We start from the raw sequence: 6,801 nt of genomic DNA on the forward strand, positions 1-6,801 counted from the left end.
AGTTATTATTATTATTATTAACAAATTCCTTTTTTAGGTTCTTTCTTTATTTTCTGCCTTTGTGTTCTTTTTCCCTTTTGAAAATATAGTTCAATTGTTTGATATATTTGAAATTTGTGAATAAGTTTTTTGTAATATATATCAAATTTAATGTTAATATTAAGATGGCTGATTTTTTTGATATAATTCTTTTTTATTTTAAAATTGATATATTGGTTAAGTTCGACCAACTGTTTTTGTTCAGTTGTTAGTAAACCCCAACGAATAATCAGCTTTTTTTGTATAGCATGAGAAAAATTTTTCATGCACAAACAAACAAGCAAAAAAATTTCATCTTTCATTACGAGCCTGTTTTCTCAGGCTACACAAACAAGCTAAAAGTTACCTTTCGAAAAACTTCTCATATCAAAACTTTTCTTTCCCTATTCAACAACCCATACCAGTAAGGTGACTTGCACAAACTACTCCTACCAAACAGATGGAGCCCCCATTGGTCATCAATATCAGACAATTATTCTGCTGTTCGTAAACTGCTTCCAATGAGAAATTAGCGCCTAATAGAAAGATCTTCAAGGTCGCATTACACCCACCTCAATCCGAGGATCTGCGATGTGAAGTGGTTATAGAATGTCAAGCTTCCACTCGGCGGCTTCTTTCCAAATTCATTAGGCCATGCTCCATCCTCCTTGAGCCGAGGAGTTCGAGTTGAGACCTAACCCATGGTGGATCTGTGGGACGAATCAATAACCTTTCACGGGTGTCCTTGTGAACGAAGTCTGGGGCCCTTGGATACCTCTGCCAGATAATAGGAGTTTGAATTTGTATTTGATTCAATTTGTTTTAAGGACGCATTAGAAAGAAAGAATGCTAATCCAAAGGATAGTCTTGCTCACCTAAAACCAAAATGAGTAAAATACCCCCATATAACAACACATCACCAACAAATCATGTTTGAGTCCCGAATATGGCAGATGAAACCAACGGAAAACCATAAATATATCATGAATGACAAAACAATCTCACAAACGGCACATGAAAACAAAGGAAAACCAAACCTCGCTCTCATCATAACTAGGAAACAAATCATGACACCCATAAGTCATAAAATGTTCCAAAATGATGAAATCAAAAGAATCTACGGTTTTCATCACTAGAAAAACACATCAAAAGGCACTACACGAAAAACCGATTTTGCTCACAAATAGCGCCAACAAAAGACCTTTGCTGGCCCGAGAATGCGCCAGCAACAGCGCCAGCAAAGGCATCACCGTTAATGAAATTACTGACGCAATCTTACACCGCCAGAAAATACAGTTTTTGCAGGCGCAAATTTGCATCAGTAAACATTTAATACTGGCACAAATTTGCGCCAGTAAAGATCTTTCATGAGTACTGGCTCAGTTATGCGCTAGTAATAATGCTTACTGGCACAATTTGGCGTCAGTAAAAAAAATTATTTTATTTTCCTTAAATTATATATTCCACTGAGCAAAATGGAAGCTTTTCACTTCAGATATTCAGCATATATTAACATTCTTATGATAACAACAAAAAATATTGATAATTCATGGTCAGAGTGCACACATAGCTGTGCTTTTACATACAGTAGGCCTGTCAAAAGCAGAAAATTTATATATTGTTTGTGGGTATTCTTTTTCCTTTTGTACGTACATGAAAGAGTTTGAGTATGTGAACCTAACGACCTGATTGTTCTTCAGGTGCAATTGGACTGAGTGGAGCAGGCCACAAAATCAGTGGGCTGATCAAACTTTATCAAGAGTACACAAGCTGAAGAAGCAGACCTAGTTTCAGGACCATCATAAGGAACGCACAAATACAAGATAATTTCATGTGTAAAAAGAGACTGCAATTACCTATATAACATTTACTAATTGCTTTATACCCCATCCAGGCAAAGCTACAAGAAACAGAAAAGAAAACACTGTTTTTTGACTCACAGCATCCACGAACCTGATAGGAACATGATCAAGACAGTCAAATGAATAATAGAAGACAGGCAAAAGAATCCCTTGGTTCGGATCCCACGCAACAATACCCCATGAATAACCTCTGTCCGTAGTATGTCCTAAGCAGCCATCTCGTGCTGTCCTTCACATCTGTATGGCTAGTCTTGCTTGAGAGGAAAGTACTACCAGCAAGGAATGATAATAGAATTACACAATGAGACAAAATAAAAAGGATGGTCGGTAGCCATGGATATTAACAAGAAAGGCAGACCAGCAAGTCTGGATCAAGATGAGTCATGAGTAACACTATGCTTGTAACTAGAAAAGAAATTTAGCATTACTTATTTTTTTTTAAGTTTATTCATACATACTGCTCGTGACATCATATAAAATATGAATTTTTCTTATGTTTCTCTCAATTGGAAGTGCAAAGTAAGCTTCTACTTTTCACAGAATTTTCCCATTATTTTTGCACTTCCAAATGTGAAGGACCAAATACATATCAAGCAAGAGGCAATCATTTCCTGCCAAGATAACTTCCGCAACAGACAATGTAAAACATGGGACCTAAGTCACACGGACTCGTTTCGAAGGTCGACCCGCATTGAGTCATAGACACGTGCTTCAGACACGGTCAACGAAGAGTCAGACTCGGTCAATGCATCAGGCCCAATCCATCCACGTTTTGGGGTCTGGGGTTTTAGAGGACGATCCCAACTTATCCAGCATTTCGGGATAAGCGGCTGCGTCCAAACAGTTCCGGAAACCATCGGAAATCGCCCATTTCCGAGTAGGCATGATAAAAGCGCCAAGATTCCCACACACGGACGCACATGCAGAGAGAAAACACCATCCCACCGAAGAAGAACGCAAAGAACAGAAAAGAAAAAACGAAGCAAACACTAGGTTAGTCTTTACCCCCGAGATTCAGAGGGTACCGGGGCGTCGATCTTGCCGGTATCCGTCCCCCAGAGATCGAGATTCTGGCAAGCAGCGGCGTGGATTCGTCGCCTTAAGTTTTGCGAGGTTGAAGAGCGTGGGGTGGAGGGAAAAGGAAAAAGAATGAGGGTTTTCTGGAGGAAACGAAAAAGAAAAGGGAGCCCGCCAAAAGTCTTATGAAAATAAGACTTTTACTGGTGCAGTTCAGTTCTTGGCCAGGAGAGAGTTTTTTTGGTGGCGTAATCTCGCGCTGCGCCAGCGAAACCGATTTTGTTCTGGCGCAAAATTGTTGCGCCAGTAAAAACTGGTTTACCGTGGCGCTACATCTGAGTGCGCCAGAAAAACTCATATTGAGGATAGACAAAAAAAAAACAATAGAAGCAAATATCAAACTATTCATCGATAGAAATGAAGCAAAAATGAGATTCATTTCCTCACCAGATAAAAAGCAAAAGGAGAAGACAACAATCTACCAAATAACAGAGGAACGACTAACCCTCACAAGATACAAAAATATTATATACAGAAAAAATAGAATAAGCACAGCGACAAAAACACCAGAAAAATACGGGTAGAAGATTAAACAGGGCAAAAAATTTACTTGTGACAGGAAAGTACTTATTCGTTGAGATCTAACGCAGTTGAACGTGTGACGACGATCGGAGAGAGCTTACGATGATCAGAGTCTGTAACAACAATCGGATGGAGTTCATGATGAGGGGGATTACGATGATCGAAGTCAGTGATGATGATCAGAAAGGCCTATATATGCCCGATAGGGGAGGCACAAGGGTGGTGCGTGTTGGTAAAAGTATCCACATCTCCTGTGGTGTCCCCTGGACAAATATTAATGAGATTTATTTTAAATCTAACAAAAAACATTCTCATGAATTTTTTTCTAACGTGTAAATGAACATATTGTAATTTTATTGAAAAATCTAAAAAACATTTGTTATTTATTTATTTTTTGAATTTTTTATTCTTTTATTATATTTTCGAAAACTTGAATGCCTGTCTTTTCCTGGATTTTTTGAAAGACCTAAAAAAGGAAATTTCGTAAAATTCTCGAAGTATTTAATTTTATTATTTTTGTCTTTTTGTCCTTGACATGCAATGGCAATATTGGGAATCTACAAGTTGCTTTCAAGTTTGAATTTGAACCATAGTTAGCAAAAGTCGATTTTTTTAAATAAATTTTGTAAAATTCTCGAATTATTTATGGCGAAGTTTTCCATTAATGAAGGGGCAATATTGGGAATCTACAAGTTTCTTTCAAGTTTGAATTTTAACCATAGTTAGCAAAAGTCGATTTTAATTTTACACGAAAAAACCACACCCAGGATCCGAAACCTACCGCGCTGGCTTTGCCTGCCGTATTTATAGTTGCTGTGCTGGCAGCATAAAAACTTCAGGGGCTTATCTTATCCCGCCCCCAGTTTTAATAAAACTTCGAAATAAAAAAATCAAATGAAAATCCATTTTTCTCAAAAATAGCAAAAAACATGTTATTTTGATAGAAAAGTTTTGAACAAGAAAATTTATATTAAAAAAGCTAAATTATGGATCGTATTGAACCAGATCTTGGCTTTCGAATATAATGGTTCAAGTCTGAAATTCTGGATCTCATAGTTCTTTTGTTTTTGAAAAAAAAAAATGGCACACACACACACACACACATATATATATATATATATATAGAGAGAGAGAGAGAGAGAGAGAGAGAGAGAGAGAGGTAGCTGCATAGCTGCTTCAGCACCTACTTGATTATGCTGGCTGTCCATTGCACGTTTGATGGACGGCCAGCGCATAAACAAAAAAAATCTGTCAAAAAGTAGGTTAAAATATATTCTCAAAAGGGCATTAGCGGCACTCAACAATGCCCCTAAATGTCCAAAAGAATGTGCACACGTTATTACAATTTTCTTTAATGATGTGTGTATCCCTAGTGAGCGTGGAAAACTCATTTTGACGGTTTTTATTTTGTTTTTGTGTATGACCGTCCATCAAGTGTGTGATGGACTGTCCCGCTTGATTAAGTAGGTGCTCAAGCACTTACTAATCAAGCAGCTATTCTTTACTCTCTCTCTCTCTTTATATATATATATATATATATTATAGAGTGCAGGTGCTTGTTATAGGTGTTTGGTGGGTTTTTCTGTTCGTCTGGTGTTTTTTTTTTTTGCAATTTTGACTAGATCATGTGTTTTCCGTGAAAAAAATGATATTCGGAGCCTAAAAAATTTACAAAGATTTTAAACAATTGATTTTTTAAACTTTATAAAATCTCACTCATGTGTCAAAATCGAACACTTCAAGAGCTGATCCCTAAAAGTATAAAGTACATAAATAACATCTGTACGGTCAAAATAAAAAAAACTGAAAAACTCATTGCACGTATCAAAAGAGCAAAAAAACACGTATCACAAGCACCTAATGGTGAAACATATATATATATATATATGTGTTTTGTTGTTACCCATTTTATAATATTAAAACTGAATTAATCTCGCTTGCATTGTTTGCTGATTTTTTTTTCAATTCGTCTTCTTGTGCTTTTTTTCAGCCATCTTTTTTTAATGTGAAATATTTCAAATAACATATTCAGTATTTAACAATTTTTGCTTTTTTTTTTGTATTGGTAGCCATGGTTTTTTTTTTAAAGGCAAGCTGGGTTAGGCAGACCCCTACCAGATATCTCTTAAGCCCCGTGTAGCAGAGGGATTCGAACCTAAGCCTCGCTTAACATGGGATACCACCTCTGTGGGTTCAGCCCATTTCATGTAGAGCAGAGTGTTAGCATTCTCACGGTGACTTCTTTCATACCAAACACAGGTCCAGCCCGAATTCTCATTAGGATCAACAATTTTTCAATAAAAAAAAAATTAAAAGTATTGTTTTATCAGGTATGGATGGTCCTTTTTATTTTTAATATAGTGAGCACGGTTGGATCGGGTACCAGCACTCCAAAGTTAAATTCAGGCCAAACCGTTGACACCCCTACCCAATGTTGTCAGTATACTCAAGTGAATAGTTCATAATCGGTCAAAAATAATTAAAAATATTTTGTGTCAATCAGAACGTGACAAGTGTTAAAGTTATTAAAATAATATTTAAAAAATATTTTTAAGTATTTTTTATATTTATTAAAAAATAGGCGATTCAGGGGTGAAGCGTATTGATTTGGTTCCAATATGCCCCTACCTCATAGTGATACAGGCTTGTCTCAACTACGAGGCACGTCTTGTCCATTTTACATGGTGCATACCCAAACAAACTTTGAATCAGGTCTCGAGCATGCCATACCCGATAAAATAATAATTTTATTATTTTTACATTAAAAATTTGTGGGTCTTAATTGGAATTCGGGTCAGACCCGGGTCTGGTATAAAATTTTACAAACTATAACTAGCTCCATGTATTGATCGGATCTTCGGGTCCAGACCCAGGTCTTAATGAGGTCTTCTTATTCACCCATCCTATAGAGTTTAGTAGGGGGTTTGGCATAAAATTTCACAAACTATACCTGGTTTCATGTATTGATCGGATCTTTGGGTCCGGACCTGGGTCTTAATCGGGTCTTCTTATTTATCATCATACCCGGATTCTATAGAGTTTAGTAGGGGGTCTGGTATAATATTTCACAAACTATACCTGGCTCCATGTATTGATCAGATCTTCCGGTTTGGACTCAGGTCTTAATCGGGTCTTCTTATTTGTCACCATAAGTGAATCCTATAGGGTTTGGTAGGGGTCGGGTCTGAGTAAACCCTACCCATTGACAACCCTAGTTTAAAGACAACTATATGCTTTTAGTAAACGTTACTAAACTTATTATTATAAACCTTTAAGGCTCTGTCCCTGGCTGTATTAGTTTTTATAAGAATTCTTTGTTGTT

The sequence above is a fragment of the Nuphar pumila genome, chromosome 5 (assembly GCF_984573655.1).
Source record: "Nuphar pumila chromosome 5, dmNupPumi1.hap1.1, whole genome shotgun sequence".
Taxonomy (NCBI): domain Eukaryota; kingdom Viridiplantae; phylum Streptophyta; class Magnoliopsida; order Nymphaeales; family Nymphaeaceae; genus Nuphar; species Nuphar pumila.